Below are 21,122 nucleotides of genomic sequence, written 5' to 3' on the forward strand. Positions count from 1 at the left end.
TTTCCCACCTTCAGCAACTTTGCTGATTCTCCTCCCCCTCCCAGGGCAGTATCTTTCATTTGAGCTCTTTCTTAATCCATATCCCAACAGGTCTTCCAGTGTCAACCAAGCTCAGGTCACACCTCCCCTAGACACATTTCCACATTGACCTATAGTGATACTCTGTCTACACAACTTGGAGCTCGGGTAACAGAACCTGGAGGTAGTAGAACCAGGGATTGAACCCCTGTACTCTGCCTCCAGAGCCCAGGCACCTGACCTCTACACTAAAGAACAGATGGGACAAAAAGAGGAGAACTAGGGCCTTCTGAAATCAATCACACAGGGCATGCCTTGAGCCAGACAGACTTGGGTTCAAGTTCTTGCTTTTCTGCTTACTAGAGGTTTTATTTTAAACAAGTTACTTCACCTTTCTGGGCCTTAGTTTCCAGAGCTGTGAGATGGAATAAGGAAGATTAATATATAACATGTCTGACAATTGTAGACTCGCGATCAATGTTAGGTGTGAATTGTTCTCCTGTTCTCTCTTCCTCTAAAACCAGAATCTTTATATCAATCAGACTGTACCCCATCTGTTCACCCTTCACTCTGATCTCTGGCTTGCAAATGCAGAGCAAGGTAAGAAAAGTATCTGATAAAGGAGTTTCCAGGCTGGCCAAGCAGTGAATAGACCACAGATACCTCTGTGTAGCATCGGTACCCAGGAGCATTATGGCCCCCATGAGACCAGAGTCCACTGACCTCAACTGAGAGTCAAGATGTGGTTGAGAAGAAAATGCAGTTCCCTGGGTATTTATTGTTACTCCTCCTTAAGAGCCTTCCTTTTCTTCCCCTCTTTAGCCCTTTATCAGATATTTCAAATTTATTAATAGGTCCCAAGTCCAACGATGAGCTACATATAGTAAAGCAAACCATTATTTCCTCTACATAAGGACATTCTATATAAAATGACAGAGACGTGGCATTGCCGCAAAGAGGGCTGACCTGGTTGAATTCATTTTTACAAAAAGAGGAACTCTCTTCCCTCTGGTGTCAGCACCACCAATACTGCAGGCAATGTAATAGCTTCATGCGAATAGCCATGTCTGGATCACAAGTCCTGGCCTTCTCTGATGGAAATACTGGTTTGGGCTGCTGGTCCTTCAGCAGGAGAGCTGTGTGGTCAGATGTGGTCTGGAGAGAAGCTACCTGGATTTGACTTCCACGCTTGCTGCCTAAATAGCTTCCCTGATGGCTCACACAGTAAAGAATCTGCCTGCAATGCAAGTGAGCCTGGTCCAATCCCTGGGTCAGGAAGATCCCCTGGAGGAGGGCATGGCAACTCACTCTAGTATCCTTGCCTGGAGAATCCCATGGACAGAGGAGCCTGACAGGCTACAGTCCATGGGGTTGCACAGAGTCGGACATGACTGAAGAGACTTAGCATGCTGACCCAGGGTGGTTGGGGGCGGGAAGCTGATGTAGAGGCGGAACGGCAGTGACAGATACACTGAGAAGTGAGATGGGAAGCTGACTGTGAACCCCATGACTGGGCAGTTTCCAAGGAACATAGGACAGACTTCCACATATTCACTGAGCACTTCTTGAGGGCAAAACCCCAGTGTGGAGGGCAAAACTCCACAAATCCCAGCGATACAGATGCTGCAGTCAAAATCTCAGTGGGCCACTGGGTGACCTGAAGCATATTATTTAACCCTTCAAAGGCTCCACACCTGAGCTTTACAACATGCTGAAGAGGTTAACAGGACAAAGTCCTACCTGGCACAGAGCAGGCACTTAAACAGGGCTGGTTTCGGGGACTTCCCTGGAGGTCCAGTGGTTAAGACTTCACCTTCCAATGCAGCGGGTGTGGGTTTGATCCCTAGTCAGGGAGCTAAGCACCCACATGCCTCATAGCCAAAACACCAAAACATTGAAAAAAAAAAAAATGGAAGCAATATTGTAACAAATTCAATAAAGATTTCAATTTAAAAAAACAAACAAACAAAACCAAAAAAAAAAACCACCCAAGGCTGGTTTCTTTCTGGTCCTCTAAAAGAGCCAAGAAGCAGGAGAGGCTGCTGTAATCTTCCTCTCCGCTGACGTCCATTTAGATACGGTGAGAGGAGAAAAGACATGAAACGCACTTCCGGTAGCTGTGCAGTCAAGGACTGCCTGGCCCCTGATGTCAGCGAGCAGACTGGGAACGGCCCTTGATGGAGCTTCTGTCAGCCGTGCAACATCCAATGAGTACATATTTATTGAGCACCTACTACGTGCCAGGTGCTGGTTAAAGCACAGCCACTGCCAGTCCCAAAAGTGCTTTGTGCAGATTAGAAAAGGTTGCCCTTTTTGGCAGTTACAGCCCCGTCAGCACACAGTTTGGCAAGTGAGAAGACTCTGTGTCAAGAAAAAAAGTGCCCCTTCATCCTAGTGTACACAGCCCATGCTGGGCTCGTGCCTTGGCAGGCACAGTGAGTGGCTTTAGGCCCTGCAGACCTCCCTTATCTGGGCAGCCTCACCATGCATATGTGCCCCACCAGGCACAGCATCCCCAAAGTCATGCATTTCTCTTAAAGGTAAATGTGCTCTGTCAAAGGGCTTCTCTTTTATTCTCTCCTTTCAGAAAATGGGAAAATATCCTTTCTTTTATGAAATGATTCTAGTAGAGATGGCGGTTGTTTGTTTTATCTCTTTTGTGAACTGTTCTTAGCAAAATAAAGTTGGCAACTTTATGTCAGTACTTCTGTTTTGGACATTTTTCTGGCCCATAAAATTAAAAACTTTAGGAATTACTGTGGGAGGTGTTGTGTGGTGAGAAGCCCTTCTGTTCAAGCAAAAGAAAAGCCCCTGTATGACCCCACAGACCTGGGCAGGTACTCTGTTGCCATGAGGGTCTCCGAGCTTCAGTGGTCTGCATGCCATTACATTTCAGAATCGGTGGGTTGCTATGGCTATCATCAGATCTCTGTAATTATCTTGGAAGTTGCTGTCTTTGAGACTCATGAGGTCCATGCCATGCAGATATTCAAAAAAGAAAGGTTTTTGTGTCCGAGAAGTGTACATGCTGACAATAAATGTTATTGCTTGAACACAGCTGCACACATATACACGTGAAAATACTCATACACGCAGGAGAATCATCGTCTCTTGCATGCTTTGGTGGTTAGTTTTGTGGACCTCACATGAGGGTCACACAGTTATAGAAAAGTAGGTCTTGGTTCCAGTGATAAATCTGGACTTTCTCTCTTGGCCAGTATTCTCTGGCTCCAAACAAAAAACTTGTTTCAGTTAAACTAGAGTGTATTGGCTTACCTCATTGAGAAATGAGTGTTTGTGTCAGGTATGGCTTGATTCAGGGACTCAGGATCAGGATTTGCCAGGCGGTTCAGTGGTAAAGAATCTGCCTGCCAATGCAGGAGACACAGGTGATGCGAGTTCGGTCCCTGAGTCAAGAAGATCCCCTAGAGGAGGACATGGCAACCCACTCCAGGAAAATCCCATGGACAGACGAGCCTGGCGGCTACAGTTCATGGGGTCACAAAAGAGTTGGACGTGACTGAGTGCCCGAGAACGGAGAGCACCACCCCCAGGCAATCTGCGTGCTCTTTTGAGTCCCCTGTGAGTCACCACGTGGTCAGCTTGCTGCCAAACCTCGAGCCTTGGATTGACCAGAAAAAAGAGAGAGCTTATCTCCTCAACGGTTCAAACAAACAAAAGGTCTGCACCTTGGTCTCAGCCTGAATTAGATCATAACATAAGCCTATCTCTGAACCAATCACTGTGACCGGGGACATGCCCAAAGCTGGAGCAGTACTGTGAGGAGCATACATTTCTAGAACCGGGATCCCCAACCTCCAGGCCACGGACCAGTACCTCCCGTCAGATCAGCGGCGGCATTAGATTAGAAATAAAGTACACAATAAATGTAATGTGCTTGCATCATCCCCACACCATCCCCCACCCTCTAGTCTGTGGAAGAATCGTCTTCCACGAAAGGAGTCCCTGACGCCAAAATGGCTGCGGACTGCTGCTCTAGAACAAAGCCAGGGTCAAGGAATGCAGCCAGCCAAGCTTATTTTCTCTCCCCAAAGGAGAAGGATGTAAGAAGTTAGTGCCGAGAGAGACATCGCCTGGGCTGCTTATTCTCCTTTTGCCTCCCCTCACCCCCTCATCTATTCTCCCCACTACCCTTGCTCTACTTGATCCACACCCTGTGTTCGGAGATGCTGTCGCCGGAAGGCTTCCTCCCAGGCCCCTTGCCTCTGGCCATTGACTGGATCAGACAAAGCGGAAGCACAAGCAGACCTGAGGGTGGGGGAGAAAGGGGTGGGGTTTCTTCCCTGCCCCCTCCCTGCTCTAGTACCTCCCAAGGCCCCATTCTCACCGCTCACACCACCTCCTCCCTCCCTGCCCCTCCAGGCTTTGAGGCAGTAACAGCTTCCTGCTGCTGTGATCTTGATACCTCAATGCCCCCTGTCTGTTCCCCTGACGCTGCCCACTTATCTGCACATTGTCCCTTAAAATCTTTTAATCTAAACCAGGAGTCAGTGAACTTTGGCCCACAAGCCAATAACCACCCCCTCGCTTTTAGTAAAGACAGTTTTACTGGCCCACGGTCACATCCACCACCCACCCTTTAGGTGTTGTCTGTGGTCAGTTGTGACAGAGACTGTAGGCGGCCTGAAAAGCTCAAAATACTTACTTTCTGGCCCTTCACAGAAAAAAATTGCTGACCCTTGGATAAACCAGCTCTGATGGATTTTGCTTCCTGCTGGGACCCTCTCTATTTTATCTCATAAAATTTAAGAAGAGAATGCTACTTTTATTGTAAGGTTTGTACATACATTTTGAGAAGAAACTAATATAGAAGATCAACCCTGCTGGTTCAAGGGGAAACCACACAGGGGATAGAAAGGTGTAGTGATCCTTTTTTAAAAAACTTACTTGGTTGTCAGGGTTTTAGTTGCAGCAATCCAGTTCCCTGACCAGGGATGGAACCCAGGCCCCATTCACTGGGAGCACTAGCGAAGTCCCTATAGTGATCTTTTTATACAGTGAACCCTGCTCTCTCCCAGCCCTTGAACTGAGGGGTCTCCGGGCAGAGAATGCCCCCCATCCTGCACCCCTAGCCACTGCTCACTCAGACAGCACACCTGGGTGCTCCGACTTCATCAGAGAATGCCAGTGAACGGGAAAATCAATATGTAAAGAACCAAACCGAAGTGCCGGATGAAAAAGATGAACATTGCTAGGTTTAGAAAATAAAAATGTTCTAAACAGATAAACAGTAAGCAAAGTGCTTTGATTTGTACTGTTTTCCAGTCCATAAAACCCTAATATCCGCCGACGTTTCATTAAGAGCTTCCATGCCCGCTGCGGCTTGAACAGATTGCTGCAAACATGTTATTCGAGCCGCAGACCCAATCTTTTGCAATGTTTTACATGGGTGCTAAATGGGGGAGAAGTCTGATCTGTCATGAACAGAACTCTGCTTTAGGGGAAAGGTAAATGCTGGAGTTAAATGAACAATATCTATCATTTTGCAATGTGATTTTTCCAGTCAATCAAAAAAAAAAAGGTAGGCAACGAACATTTATTGGAGAAACAAAAAATGGCAATGAACACATGTAACCAGATCCTCCTTCAGCTTTTAGAAACAGGGAGGATTTGTGATTTGAATAATTTCCAGTGAAATAAATATTCAATTTATGCTGGAAATGGTTCATTTGGCCTCTTAGCCTTTTGCAATCCCCAAACCTAATAATACTCTAGTTTATGAAATCCCCTACTAATATAGCAACACCTTTTCATCTATTGTTACACCCACTCCTGAAGTGGCCCTACTGCTAGCTTTCTGAACCATTAGCCAGAATCAAAGGTGCTACACAGAACTCTTTTCCTTGATAATCTCCATTTTGTGGCTGCAAGAAAGAGGGAAAAATCCTAAACGATAAATTAGCGACCCTGAAGTGGATTTCAGGCGGCAAAGCTGAGAAGACTTAGATTATTAAGTCACTCCTTGATCCTCAGTTTCTTTATCTGTAAAATGGGACCAACACTCCCTCCCCACCCCCCACCACCCAGATTCTTGTATCTTCATCCATTTCCATTTGTTGAATATTTTCTGAGCACGTTTTATGTGTCAGGAGGGTGCTAGGTGAAGAGGAAGACGTGGTCCCTGGAAGGTGCCTCTTGAAGTTCACAGACCAAGGAGGTAACTACCACTGACAATGTGTTGTGGTAAGCTCTAGGACAGCAATAGCAGCAGTTCTTTGAAAGTGCCCAGGAGGTACCAGTGGCCAGAAAAAGCTAAGAGGAAAGGATGGCTAAATGTATTCTGAAGAATGAGTCAGAGGGGAGAGGTACAACGGAGGATGTCATCACCACAAGGGAGAAGAGACTTCTCAGGATTACTGACAGCGTTTTCGCATGGCCACACCCCAAGCTCTAAGGTGGGAGAGGCAAGAGCCCTGGGAAGCAGGGAGAACTAAGCAAAACCCACATTCCAAGGACCTCCCGGCTTTGCTGAGGATTCAGACTTTTCCCTTGAAGGCAGTGGGGAGCCCACTGCAGGGTTTCTGCTGGGGGACATGGCCTGATTCAATGTGTTTCAGGAAGACCATCCTCACTGCCACTAGCAAGCAGGTGGAGAAGGAGTCAGAGGGGAGACGGGAGGCACGGAAGCCCTTCATCAGGGAGAGGTGCAGTGGCTGAAGTGGGATAGAGGCGGTGGGGATGCAAGAGAAGAGGCGGATGTAAGAAGCGTGGAGTTGATGGGACAGCTTGATAGACTGCGGAGAAAAGGGAAGGAAAATGTCAGGGAGGACTTGGAGGTTCCAGCTTGGACAAAAGAGCTGATGCTGGTTGTTTACACTGAGAGACAGCGCGTATGAAGCTGGTGCTTGGCACAAGGCAAGATAAACGGTAGGTGCTCAGTAAGTGTGTCTCAAAGCAGAAACTTTATTCTCCTAGCTTCATTCTCCCCTCTCTTCTGTCACCCCCCCACACCCCACCACGCGCGTGTGCGCGCGCGCACACACACACACACACACACACTGCCCCCACCCACTCTAGCTCATCCTGCACATCACTGCCTGGTAAATCTTCTTAAAACACCAATTTGCCTGTCAGATTTAAATGGCTCATTTAAATGGCTCAGGATTTCCCCAGGCACCACTCAAAGCGACCCCCGCCTCCGCCGGCTGCTGCTCAGCCTCCCTAATCCAGCTCCCCTATCAAGCCAGCCCTGTTTCCTCTCTGCCTCAGTCCGGCAGCCCCATGACCTGCCGGCCTCCGGGCCTTTATTCAGGCTGTGCTCCGCTCCCAGAGTACTGGCCTTTCCTTCATCCTGCCACTGGAAATGAAAATCAGAGTCACAGTGGAGGCCGTGATAAAAGAAAGCAATTCTCTCTGTACCCCTATTACTTCTGTTAATTCAACACAGGCTTAATTCTTTGACATCTAGGCAACACAGAGAGTCTATGGCTGAAGAAGTTTCAAGAGAAGAGACACAAGACATAAGTTTATCTAGATTATAGATAAGCTAATAAAATGTCTTGTTACATCCTTCTAGCACATTCCAGACTCTCCAAGTCCTTTTGATTTTGAAATGCATTTTTAAAGCATGAGTGGATTATGATTGTCAAGGGAAAAAAAGCAGTTTTCTTTCAGGCCTTAAGCTATAAAAACTGCTATTCCCGTTCTCTCTCCAAATAAGCCCACTTCAGGATGTCCTGCTGGGAAATGAAGGCAATTGCTTGATGCGTAGGAATTACCAAAGATTTACTTGAAAGTGCTACCTCACACTCGGTAGGAAATAAGCCTAAATGAAAAGGAAAACAATTAGCTCAAATGTGCCAACTTCAACAGTGTTAATTGGTCGGTTGGTTGATTTTGAAAGCCCATTTTTATTTCTGGAATCAAAAGTTGCAAAAACAAATAGCAAACAACAAAAACTCCAGTTGTGACAGTCCATGGATGAGTAGCCCCTGGGGGCAAGCACAGGCAGGGTTACTTTGAAGGCCACCCACGTTTGTGTCTGAGCCCCTCCCAGGGACCAAGGAAGCTACAGGGCCACCTGGAACAACAGAGACTGTCCTGTTGTCTGTCCGGGGGCTTCCCCACTAGGACGTGACAGTCCTCCTGCCCCAATCCAGCCTCACTTGCTTTCCAGCTCTTAGGGCAGTGTTTCTCAAACAGTGGTTCAAGAACCACCTGCAGTTGCATCCAAATCACCTGAACTCTTGAAACATGCAGGTGGCTGCTCCCTATACCCACTTCCTGAGACCACATCCCTCAAAGTGGGTTCATTCATCAACATCACCAGTATAGCCAGATTAGCAAGGCTTCTCTTCCCTCCCAGTCCATTATCATTTTCCTTCCATTGTTCTCCTTAGCTTGCTAAAAGTCCCTAGTCTATTGTTCAGTTCTAAACTTTCCTGCAATTCCATTCTTTTGCCCTAGTAAATTCACTCCCCACCCACCTGAATAACTTTATCACATCTCTTCTATTCTCTTCCAACTACAATTTCCTGATTACCAATCCCATCACCTTGTAGCATTGACTTTTCTCCTAATCTCTGAAAATTTAGAGGCTGTCCATTGAGAATTCCTTGCTCCTTGGAGGAAAAGCTATTTCAAACCTAGACAGCATGTTAAAAATCAGAAACATCACTTTTCTGACAAAGGTCCATATAGTCAAAGCTATGTTTTTTCCAGTAGTCATGTACGGATGTGAGAGTTGGACCATAAAGAAGGCTGAGTGCCAAAGAATTGATGCCGTCAAACTGTGGTGCTGGAGAAGACTCTTGAGAGTCCCTTGGACTGCAAGGAGATCCAACCAGTCAATCCTAAGGGAAATCAACCCTGAATATTCATTGGAAGGACTGATGCTGAAGCTGAAGCTACAATACTTTGGCCACCTGATGCGAAGAGCCAACTCATTGGAAAAGACCCTGATGCTGGGAAAGAGGATGAGGTGGTTGGATGGCATCACCGACTCAATGGACTTGAATCTGAGCAAACTCCAGGAGATACTGAAGGACAGAGAAGCCTGGTGTGCTGCAGTCCGTGGGGTCACAAAGAACTGGACACGACTGAGCTACTGAACAACAACAATGACAATTTCCTCCTCCTCTAGGCTTCAACCCCCTCCCCCCACTCACCCTCACACTCCTCTCTCCACTGGACCCACCCCTCACCTTGACCTGGATCCCAGATCCCACCTCACCCTCCTTTTCAGAACTTTTGCAGTGCCGTATGCCTCACTTTTGCAGTGCCGTATGCCTCCTCTCTTCTATATGTTCAGTCTTGTCCTCTCAACCCAATCCTTCCCTTTGGCTCTGTTTTCCTTCCACTGTAGAGTATCACTGGAAAGGGGAATTCTCTGCAATATCCTAGAAGGAGAAGTATGCATCAGTAGGACATATTTTAAACTCAGTTACCACAACTGAATGTTAACTTGTTATCTCTAAATACTTACTAGCATGAAGAATATGTTTCAGAACAGTTTTTAAACCTTTTGATTATAGAAAATTTCAAATATATTCAAAAACAGAGAAGCTATACAGGGTCACGAGTCAGAAATGACTGAGCCAGCATGCAAGGGTAACTTACATATATATGTATTTCAGGTGTACAGCATTATGATTTGACATCTGTATGCACTACAGAGTGATCACCATGACAAGTCTAGCTGCCATCTGTCACCATACAATTGGCCCACCTCACCCATTTCACAGCCTCCCCCTGCAACCAACTTCCCCTCTTGTATCCATTAATCTGTTCTCTGTGTCCAAGTTTGTTTTTATTTTCATTTTGTTCATTCATATTTTTAGATCCCACATCTGAGTGAAAACATAAGGTATTTGTCTTTGTCTGATTTACTTCACTTGGCATAATGCCTTCAAGGTCCATCCACACTGTTGCAAATGGCAGGATTTCATTCTTTTTTATGGCTAAGTAGCATTCCAGTGGGAACCAGAGATCAAATTGCCAATATCCGCTGGATCATCGAAAAAGCAAGAGTTCCAGAAAAACATCTACTTCTGCTTTATTGACTATGCCAAAGCCTTTGACTGTGTGGATCACAATAAACTGTGGAAAATTCTGAAAGAGATGGGAATACCAGACCATCTGACCTGCCTCTTGAGAAACCTGTATGCAGGTCAGGAAGCAACAGTTAGAACTGGACATGGAACAACAGACTGGTTCCAAATAGGAAAAGGAGGACGTCAAGGCTGTATATTGTCACCCTGCTTATTTAACTTATATGCATCATGAGAAACACTGGGCTGGAAGAAACACAAGCTGGAATCAAGATTGCCCGCGAGAAATATCAATAACCTCAGATATGCGGATGACACCACCCTTATGGCAGAAAGTGAAGAAGAACTAAAGAGCCTCTTGATGAAAATGAAAGAGGAGAGTGAAAAAGTTGGCTTAAAGCTCAACGTTCAGAAAACTAAGATCATGGCATCTGGTCCCATCAGTTCATGGGAAATAGATGGGGAAACAGTGGAAACAGTGTCAGACTTTATTTTTTGGGGCTCCAAAATCACTGCTGATGGTGATTGCAGCCATGAAATTAAAAGACGCTTACTCCTTGGAAGGAAGGTTATGGCCAACCTAGATAGCATATATAAAAGCAGAGACATTACTTTGTCAACAAAAGTCCATCTAGTCAAGGCTATGGTTTTTCCAGTGGTCATGTATGGATGTGAGAGTTGGACTGCGAAGAAAGTTGAGCACCGCAGAATTGATGCTTTTGAAGTGTGGTGTTGGAGAAGACTCTTGAGAGTCCCTTGGACTGCAAGGAGATCCAATCAATCCATCCTAAAAGAGATCAATCCTGGGTGTTCATTGGAAGGACTGATGCTGAAGCTGAAACTCCAATACTTTGGCCACCTCATGCGAAGAGTTGACTCATTGGAAAAGACCCTGATGCTGGGTAGGATTGGGGGCGGGAGGAGAAGGGGACGACAGAGGATGAGATGGTTGGATGGCATCACTGACTCGATGCACATGGGTTTGGGTGGACTCTGGGAGTTGGTGATGGACAGAGAGGCCTGGCGTGCTGCAATTCATGGGGTCGCAAAGAGTCAGACACGACTGAGCAACTGAACTGAACTGAACTGAGCATTCCAGTGTGTGTGTGTGTGTGTGTGTGTGTGTGTGTGTGTGTGTGTGTGTGTGTGTGTGTGTGGTAGAGACTATCAGAAAAACTGTGCCTTGTTTCATTTCCTCTTCCGACTACCAACCCTTCTATCTCTTCCCCATCCTATCTCTTCCCCATCCTATCTCTTCCCCATCCATAGCCAAAGTTCTCCAGAAAGCAGTCCTCCATGCCTTCTTAATTTCCTCAGTTGCTACCCACTCTTAACCCATCTATGTCTGGTCTGGCTTCTGCACCTGTAGCTCCTAGAAATAATAAGGACCTCCATACCACCAAATCAAGCAGACAGTTTTTTTTCAACTCCACCTTCTTCAAGTATAAAATTTAGTAGCTTGAAACAAGAATTCATTTTTTCTTTCTTGTGATTCTATTAATTGACTGGGATAAGCTGGGAAGGTCTTACTTGGGTTGTCTCAAAGGGCTGGAGTCATCTTGACACTAAGGTGACTCATGCCTTACATGTTTGGTACCCAGGTTGGAACAGCTGCCACAACCGGGAGGTGGCCAGGCATCATATCTCTCTCTCTCCGTGTGGCATCCACATAGGCAGTTTAGCCTTCTTCACAACATGATGGTCTAAGGGTAAACAGACTTTTTACATGCTGGCTGGCATCCTTCTGAACAAGCATTTCAAGAGACCCAGGTTGACGCTGCAAGCTTCATATGACCTATCCTCAAAAGTCGCAAATTCTATTAGTTGCACAAACCCAGGCCTCATTCGGTGTGGGAGGGTACTACACAAAGTGTGAATTTCAGGAGGCATAATTCACTTGGGGGCCATCTTTGGAGACTAACTGTCCTACTTGACTTTCCAACAACTATCAGAGGGACTTCCCTGGTGGTCCAGTGGCTAAGACTCTGAACTTCTAATGCAGGGGGTCTGGGTTCGATTCCTGGTCAGGGAACTAGATCCCACATGGCATAACTAAAGACCCTGCATGCTGCATCAAAGATTCAAGATCATGTTTATAACAACTAATGCCTGGCACAGCCAAATAAGTAAATTTTTAAAATTATCAAAGCCCTTGTGAACCATCCACTTTTTGAAACATTTTCTCCTTGCTCCCATAACAAACCATTTTTCTGTTCTGTTTTTGCTTTTCTGACGAGAGAGGGGTTTGTAGGTCTCCTCTGCTCCAGTCCTCCAGGCCTGGCTCTAAGTCTCCTCTCTCATATGTCCCTTCTCTCCTATATCTCTTTAATCTCTTCTCAAATTAAATTAAGTCATTTAATTCAGATCTACTATTTCAATTAATTCCTAAAGTACCTAAGACTAAAACATTAATCATTCCAGCCCAAACTTGTCCTCTGAACAGCACACCCTTACCTCTCAAAACCTCCCCTTGAAGATCTCAAAGGTATCCAATTTAGCATGTCTAATCTGAACTTAGAATGGACCGCTGCCCTCAAATGGGACCTCTTCCAGAATTTTTCAGCTTCCTGGAGGATAACTCACCTGGCACACAGTGGAGCTGCCCTAGTTGTCTCAGCTGTGACCATCCTAAAGGGACTGATAACCAGCCAGTCCCAGACACATGAGCAAGTCAAAATGAGGAGGACGACTCAGCCAACCACAGCTGGCCGAAGAGGCAGAAGCGCGACCAGCAGAGAGCTTCTGAGCCAGCGCAGACCAGCTGAACTCCTGTGAACTGGTACAATAAACAAATGTTTATTTTTTGCGTGCCACTGAGATTTTGTGGTTTTCTCACTACATAGCATTATTTTGTCAATGGATATCCGATACACTACAGCTTAAACATTCAACAATTGAAGAAAGGTGCAATGCCATGCAACCTTTAAGAATGCTGTGTAGATGTACAGTCATCCCTCAGCATCAGTGAGGGGATTGGTTCCTAAATCCCCAGGGATATAATTATCAGAGAATACTCAAGCCCTTTGTATAAAACAGAGTGTTGTTGTTGTTTAGTTGCTTAGTTTTGTCTGACTCCTTTGTGACCTCATGGACTGTAGCCCGCCAGGCTCCTTCTGTCCATGGGATTTCCCAGGCAAGAATACTGGAGTGGGTTACCATTTCTTCCTCCAGAGGATCTTCCCCACCCAGGGTTCGAACCCATGTCTCCTGCATTGGCAGGCAGATTCTTTACCACTGAGACACTAAGGAAGCCCCATAAAATGGAGTAGTATTTGCATATAATCTATGCATATCCTCCTGTGTAATTTAAATCATCTCTAGGTTACTTAAGTAATACAATGAATGTATGTACTTAAGTACATAAAATGTTATGTAGATAGTTGCTGGCACATGGCAAATTCAAGTTTTGCGTTTTGGAACTTTTTGAAAAAAATGTTTTTTAAGTATTTTTCAATCTGTTGGTTGAATCTGTGCACACAGAACCTACAGATGAGAAGGGCTGACTGTAAACGCACTTGAAGTGTTCACAACAAACTGATAAACTGCAGAAGGAAGAGAAGATTGAAAAACAATGTGTATAATATGACACCATTTTCATAAAACATGCATTTCTATATTTGCATATGAAAGTGTCAGGTCTAATATACATCAAGATGCCGACATGGCTATCTCTGGGTGGTAAGACTTGCCGTAATTTTCATTTTATGTCACTCATATAATTGTTCAAAAGGGAGAAAAAATCTTTGCCGTATAGTACATTTGGTTTCGTTATCCCTTGGCTTATTGGTAAAATTCCTGAATGTTTTTTGATTACCTTTTGCGGAGGAGGGCGCCAGTAGTTATTCCTGCAGCATCCTGTGCAGGCAATGTGGACACTGCACCTCTTCCAGGACTCACTAAGGATTGCAGGTATAAGAACACACCTGTCTAATTTCTACTGGCAAACGTGAAAAGAGAAGTTCACACCAGTGGTCTTCCCAGCCCACCATTAGAGTCAGGGAAGCCTTAGAAGTCCCTGCCTTGGAGACAGGGGCTGGGGTAACTGGGAGCAGAGTAGGACACCTCTAGAAACTTCCTGCCTTTGGGGCTTAGTTATATGCCTTGAGCAAACAAAACAAATCTTCCTCTAAGTTCTTACTAACAGAGTGTCAAATGTCATACATTCAGAATAAGAAATTCAATGCCCCAGGGCTGGCCAAGGATAGCTAAGGTGCTAATCCTTCCAAAGGCTGAAAGGACTTTCTTTCTTTTTCTTTCTTTAAGCTTCCTTCCTTCCTTGCCCCATTTCCTCTCCCTCCCAATCACTCAGAGAGTTCCCTCCCTCCCCCGCTCCCTCTCTCTCTGTTTTCTTTCTTTCCTTATCTAATATTTGAGAGTTAGGCTTTCATTTAAAATAATTCCTAGTTTATAGCAAATCTATCCCTGTACTTTCCTGGACAATCCTTAATTTGCAGTAAACCCCCAATCCATTTTTTTTTCTGCCACTATTTCTGTTGCTAAAAACCTCCAGCTAGAGCTGGTGAACATTGCACATCAGGTTGATGAACTCTACAGCAGTCATATATAATCTGACTTCAGCTGACTGTGCTTATACACTGAATTTCCTTTCCTCATTCCTACTTATTTCTTGTTCCCCAATGTGAGTTTAATCTCAACCTTTTCCATTCTTGTCATGCCCCAGCACCTCACACTCCACGGAGACCCTGACTCCTAACACATGAGGTCCAACAACTGCCCTTCCTCATCCTCCAAATGTTATCATTTGATTTCCTGTTATCAACATCCCCCCAACCCCCACCCGGCCCCAGCAGCTCCCTTCAAAGCTCTTTGAAGGGTGGTCTCAGCCCACCTGGTTAGTCTCTAAGACAGAGGTTCTGTAAGTAAGGGTTCAGAAGATCATGTGGAGTCCTCAAGGCACTCCAGGTGATCCATGAATCTTTCGAAATGAAGGCAGAATTTTGTCTTTTAGTCAGTTTTTAGTTGAGAGTCTCTAGATTTCATCTACTTTCCATAGGACTCTGCCGACCTAGGACTTTTCTTCATCACTCACTTCCTCTTTCTTGCATTTTTTAGGCTCTCACCTTTTTGACTGGTGTCCTCTCTGTCTACACACAACTTGGCTGTACCATGAAACAGAATTACCGGGTGCATTAGTCTGCCATAGCAGACTACCACAGGCTGGGTGGCCTCAACGACAGAAATTAAGTTTCTCATGGTTCTGGATGCAAGAAGTCTAAGATCAGAGTGTCAGGATGGTTAGTTTCTGGTGAGAACTCTCTTCTTGACTTGCAGATGGTCACTCTCTCACTGTATCCTAGCATGGCCTTTTCAAGGGGTGGGCGTACAGGGGTGGAGGTAGGTAAGTTCTCCTCTCTTTTTATTATTATGCTACCAGTCCTACTGAAATAAGGCCCCACCCTTCAAACCTCATTTAATTTTAATGACCTCCTAAAGGTCCTGTCTTCAAATATAATCACACTGGAAGTTAGGACTTCAACATATGATTTACAGGGTGTTGGGGGGATGGCACATGGTTCAGTCCATAGCACCAAGGATAAAAATAACTTGATTTAAGATATCAAAGTTGTGATCTTTGTTACACTGGCAATAGCTTTCTAACTTAATCTTTCTGCTTTTTAACCTGCCCTTCACGCTGTGGTTACATCTTGCATAATCACCATGTTGGGAGAAATTTCTTCACTTCTGATGCTTTTTGCTATGTGGAGAAGCAGCCACTAGGTAACACTCTGAGCCTCCACTCTCTGCTGCCCCCCAAAGAGCCCCACATCAGTGGTCCAGGAGCTTCCTCTCCTCTGCTTCTTGGGAATGAGCTGCCCACACAGACCATTCTTTCTTCTCTGATCCTGTGTAGGCAGAGTCTTAGAGGGACTCCCTGGTGTGTTAGCATTTCCTTTTGGTTCCTTCTCAAGGTTTTCTTCTCTCTGCCATTACTACCTACTGTTCTTGCATGCTGTCTACTTTTTCAACTAGAGCCTATTTTTGTCATAGTTGTTTTAAATGGCCTATCAATCATTTCACACTCTGCATCATATCTATACCCAGTTCTGATCCTTGCCATTCCTCTTCAGACTGTATTTGCTCTTCCCTTTTATCATGTCTTGTAATTTTCCATTGAAAGGCAGACATGACCTATTAGGTAATAGAAACTAAGGCAAATAACCATTTAGTGAAGTTTTATGTAAATCTGACAAGCAGTTGGGTTGTGTTTCACATTTGCTATAACCATAGGAAACCAGGGGCTTCAAATTTCTCTAGAGTTCTTTTTTTAAAATCTCCTCTGTTGTCTTTGGGTTTCCCTAAGAACTCCTTCTTAAAAAGAGTCTGAGCCTTACAGTTCTTTCAGCAGTAATTCACTTATACAGGAGCCCTGTTAATGTGGTGGCAAAGAGTGGGGGAAGGGAAGCATTCTATAAACTTATGATTAAATTTCAGTCTAACTGTGGGCTTGCATCCTTTTACAAATGTTTCTTTGCTATCTCTTCCCTCTTAGGTGATACAGAAAAGCTAGAGGGGCTGAAGGCGGGAAAATGATCTTTCCCCAAGAATCTAAAAAAGAGTGGATATATGTATAACTGATTCATTTTGCTGTGTAGCAGAAACTAACACAACAATGTAAATCAAATATATTCCAATAAGTTTTTCTTTTAATGCTCTTTCCCAAGATGAGATAAGGCTCTGAAAAGTCTTTTTCACTGAGGAGTAGTCAGTCCTGTGTGATGGAAAATATTCTGGGCATATTTCAAAATGGTTACTTTCCTTGTCTACCTGCCGAGACATAGATGATTTTTTTCTTGGCACTTTACCACCTGGTGTGGTTCTTGGAGGTAAAACCACAAAACATCTGCCCCCTGCTCTCAAGATAACAGCTCCCACGGGAGTTCCACTCTCCTGTTAGTCCACACTCAGCCTCAGCAATTTATTCTACTATTCTTACCAGGTTCTGGTTCTGGCAGCTTCTGCTCAGGTAAGCTGATCTTGACCTTGAATATCTGTAGCCACTTGTCTCTCCAGATTCCTGGTGGTGGTTTGCCCTGAAACCTCAGTCTTATGGTGAGTCCAAGAAAAGTCCCTGCTTTTCAGCTTTTTTCTTGTTGTAAGGTCAGGAGTGACAACTTCCAAGCTCTTTTATTGTTGGATCTGAAACTGATAGTCCCAAGGCAAGCTAAATTTTTTGATTGCCTGAAGTTAGTTTTTTCTTTAGTTAGTTTTGCTTTGACTATGAAACCCAACATTTGGTAGTTAACCAGCCCATCCACTCCAAGAACACACTTTATGTTACTTGAATCCATTTAAATTTAATGAGACATTTTATGGGCCAGAAGATGTTCTATCTTGGCAAATTTTGTGAATTTGAGAATAATGTATATTCTACTCTTGTTGGGTAGAATTTTCTGAAATGTCAATCAGCTCAAGCATAGTTAGTGCTATTCAAGTCCATTATTTGCTGATTTTCTGCCTACTTGTTCCATCAGTTATTAAGAGAGCATTTTTTAAAAAATTTCTATAATTGTGTATTTGTCTGTTTCTCTTTGCAATGCTTTTTTTGCTTCATTTATTTTGCAGTTTTGCCATTAGGTACATAGACATTTAGGATTGTTATGCTCTCTTGATTAATTGACCCTTATGTGATTATGATAAGACTTCCTTTTTCTTAGCAATGTTCTTTGTTCTGAAATGTACTTTGTCTGATACAAATATAGTCACTCCAACTCTCCTTTGATTAGTGTCAGTATGTTATTTTTCCCATCTTCTACTATTTAGCCCATTTGTGTCCCTATCAATTCAGTTCAGTTCAGTTCAGTTCAGTCGCTCAGTCGTGTCTGACTCTTTGCGACCCCATGGACTGCAGCACGCCAGGCTTCCCTGTCCATCAACTCCCGGAGTTTACCCAAACTCATGTCCATTGAGTCGGCAATGCCATCCAACCATCTCATCCTCTGTCATCCCTTTCTCCTCCTGCCCTCAATCGTTCCCAGCATCAGGGTCTTTTCAATATTTAGGGTGTATTTTCTGTAGCAGCACATAGCTGTATATCACTATTTTACACAATTTGACAATCTCTGCCTTTTAAACTGGAGTGTTTATATGATTACCATTAACGTGATCATTAACATGGCTAGATTTGATTCTGTCATCTTGCTATTTGTTTTCTATTTGTCTCATCTGTTCTAGGTTCCCCCACCTTTTCTCTTTGTCTACCTGCTTTAGGATTTTTTTTAATGTTGCTTGCATTTTATACACACATATATATGTATATATACTACACACACACACACACACACACACACACACACATATATGGGCTTCCCTGGTGGCTCAGTTGGTAAAGAATCTGATATTAATTTAATAAGATGATTTTGTAAAGTGCCGAAGGATGGGGGAACTAGCCATGTGATTATAGGATTGAAACTCTCAGCCATATCCACCAACTTCCAGACTCCAAGGAGGTGAAAGGGGCTGGTACGTGAGTGAATCACTAATGGCCAATGATTTAATCAACCATGTCTATGTAGTGAAACCTCCATAAGCCCCAAAAGGAAAGGGTTTTGTGAGCTACAAGGACCTAACAGAAACAGAAGAGATTAAGAAGAGGTGGCAAGAATACACAGAAGAACTATACAAAAAAAGTCTTAATGACCCAGATAACCACAATGATGTGGTCACTCACAGAGAGCCAGACATCCGAAGTCAAGTGGGCCTTAGGATCCATTACTAAAAACAAAGCTAGTGGAGGTAACAGAATTCCAGTTGAGCCATTTAAAGTCCTATAAGATGATGCTGTGAAAGTGCTGCACTCAATATGCCAGCAAATTTGGAAAACTCAGCAACGGCCACAGGACTGGAAAAGGCCAGTTTTCATTCCAGTCCCAAAGGAAGGCAATGCCAAAGGATGTTCAAACTACTTTTGAACATTCATTTCACATGCTAGCAAGGTAATGCTCAAAATCCTTCCAGCTAGGTTACAACAGTACATGAACTGAGAACTTCCAGATGTACAAGCTGGATTTAGAAAAGGCGGAGGAACCAGACATCAAATTGCCAACACCTGCTGAATCATAGAGAAAGCAAGGGAATTCCAGGAAAACATCTATTTCTGCTTCACTGCCTATGCTAAAGTCTTTGACAGTGTGGATCACAACAAACTGGAAAATTCTTAGAGATGGGAATACCAGACCACCTTATCTGCCTCCTGAGAAACCTGTATGCAGGTCAAGAAGCAACAGTTAGAACTAGACATGGAACAATGGACTGGTTCAAAATTGGAAAAGGAGTACATCAGCTGGCTTAAGCCTTAACATTCAAAAAACTAAGATCATGGCATCTGATCCCATCACTTCGTGGCAAATGGATGGGGAAAAAGTAGAAACAGTGACAGATTTTTATTTTCTTGGGCTCCAAAATCACTGCGGATAGTGACTGCAGCCACGAAAATTAAAAGACGCTTGGTCCTTGGAAGAAAATCTATGACAAACCTAGGCAACATATTAAAAAGCAGAGACATCACTTTGCTGACAAAGGTCTGCATGTCAAAGCTATGAGTTTTCCGATAGTCATGTATGGATATGAGAGTTGGACTATAAAGGAGGCTGAGCATTGAAGAATTGATGCTTTCAAACTGTGGTGCTGGAGAAGAGTCATGAGAGTCCCTTGAAATGCAAGGAGATCCAACCAGTCAATTGTAAAGGAAATCAGTCCTGAGTATTCACCTGAAGGACTGATGCTGAAGCTGAAACTCCAACACTTTGGCCACCTGATGCAAAGAACTCAGTGGAAAAGACCCTGATGCTGGGAAAGATTGAAGGCGGGAGGAGAAGGGGATGACAGAGAATGAGATGGTTGGATGGCATCACCGACTCAATGGACATGAGTTTGAGCAGGCTCTGGGAGTTGGTGATGGATGGGGAAGCCTGGTGTGCTGCAGTGCATGGGGTTGCAAAGAGTCAGACATGATCTAGTGACTGAACAACAACAAAAACACAGAAGTCCTCAGAGAATGGTAAGTCCAGAGGATGCATGGAAACTCCATGTCCATTCCTACATACCTTGCTCTATGCATCTCCTTCATCTGGTCATCCTTGAGTTATACCCTTCTATAATCAAGTACATAAAATGTTTTCCTGAGTTCTGTGAAAAATTCTAGGAAATTAATTGGACAAAGGAGGGGGATTCAATCTATAGACAGTCAGTCAGAAGCACATGTAACAACTTGGACTTCTAACCAACATCTGAAGTTGGTGGGGAGACAGTCATGTAAGATTGAACACTTAACCTGTGGCATCTGACATCTCTGGGTAGATATGTCAGAACTGAGTGAAACTGCAGGACCCTGGTGGTGCTGCAGAATTGCTTGGGAAAACCCCAAGCACATTTGGTGGTCAGAAGCATCAAAGGCGACAAAATACAGTGGTATTCAGAGAGTACTGTATGTAATGTAAATGAAAGCACTAGTTTTTCTTCATAACCATGCAGTGTATTTTTCATCTGAGGGATAATTTTTAACCTCTGGACTTTCAATTTGAGTCATTTTTATATCTTCATTGTCTCTTCTGAATCTTTTAGACATACTGAATACAATTATAATAACTCTCAATGTTCTTCCCTGTTCACACTAATATCCGTGTCTGTTCTGGGCCAGTTTTATTTGACTGATTATTCTCTTCATTACAGGTCATGTTTCCATGCCTTCTTGTATCTGACTGGATGTTAGTAACTGTGTTTTATCTTGTTGGGTGCTGGATATTTTTTGCATTCCTCTAAGGCTTTTCTTGAGATTTTTACCTGGGATGAAGTTCAGTTACTTGGAAATGGTTTGATTTTTTTTTTTTAAGTCTTGCTTTTCTGCTCATTACGCATTTTCTGGAGTTGTGCTCTGACTGCGGCTAATTATTCCCCACCACTGAATCAAGACGTTCCTGAGTACACACCCCAACAGTGCCCCAGGAACTGTCTTTCCAGTCCAGCTGCTGGGAACGGGCATCATTCCTGACACTCATTATTCCTTCTCACCCTTTCAGATGGTTCACTCCTCAGGCTCATGGATGCACTGATCAACACTCGACTGAATACTCAAGG

The 21,122-nt window shown here is 44.1% G+C and overlaps 1 long non-coding RNA gene and 1 other non-coding gene across 2 annotated transcripts in view; one reads left to right on the forward strand and one right to left on the reverse strand.

Moving 5' to 3' along the window:
• Positions 1–21,122, reverse strand: part of LOC145526910 (uncharacterized) — a 28,706-nt gene that overhangs the window by 1,966 nt on the left and 5,618 nt on the right. The window contains exons 2-7 of the long non-coding RNA XR_014069295.1: positions 16,984–17,192; positions 12,612–12,804; positions 9,250–9,377; positions 4,193–4,287; positions 3,295–3,386; positions 1,759–1,889 (exon numbers count right to left, since the gene is read on the reverse strand). This is a non-coding gene — a long non-coding RNA (uncharacterized LOC145526910). The remainder of the gene's footprint in view (positions 1–1,758; positions 1,890–3,294; positions 3,387–4,192; positions 4,288–9,249; positions 9,378–12,611; positions 12,805–16,983; positions 17,193–21,122) is intronic.
• Positions 11,988–12,060, forward strand: TRNAR-UCU (transfer RNA arginine (anticodon UCU)). Its single transcript has one exon. It is a non-coding gene; the product is annotated as a tRNA-Arg (tRNA).

This window comes from Giraffa tippelskirchi, chromosome 11 (assembly GCF_054371585.1).
Source record: "Giraffa tippelskirchi isolate mGirTip1 chromosome 11, T2T-mGirTip1v1.2.pri, whole genome shotgun sequence".
Taxonomy (NCBI): Eukaryota; Metazoa; Chordata; class Mammalia; order Artiodactyla; family Giraffidae; genus Giraffa; species Giraffa tippelskirchi.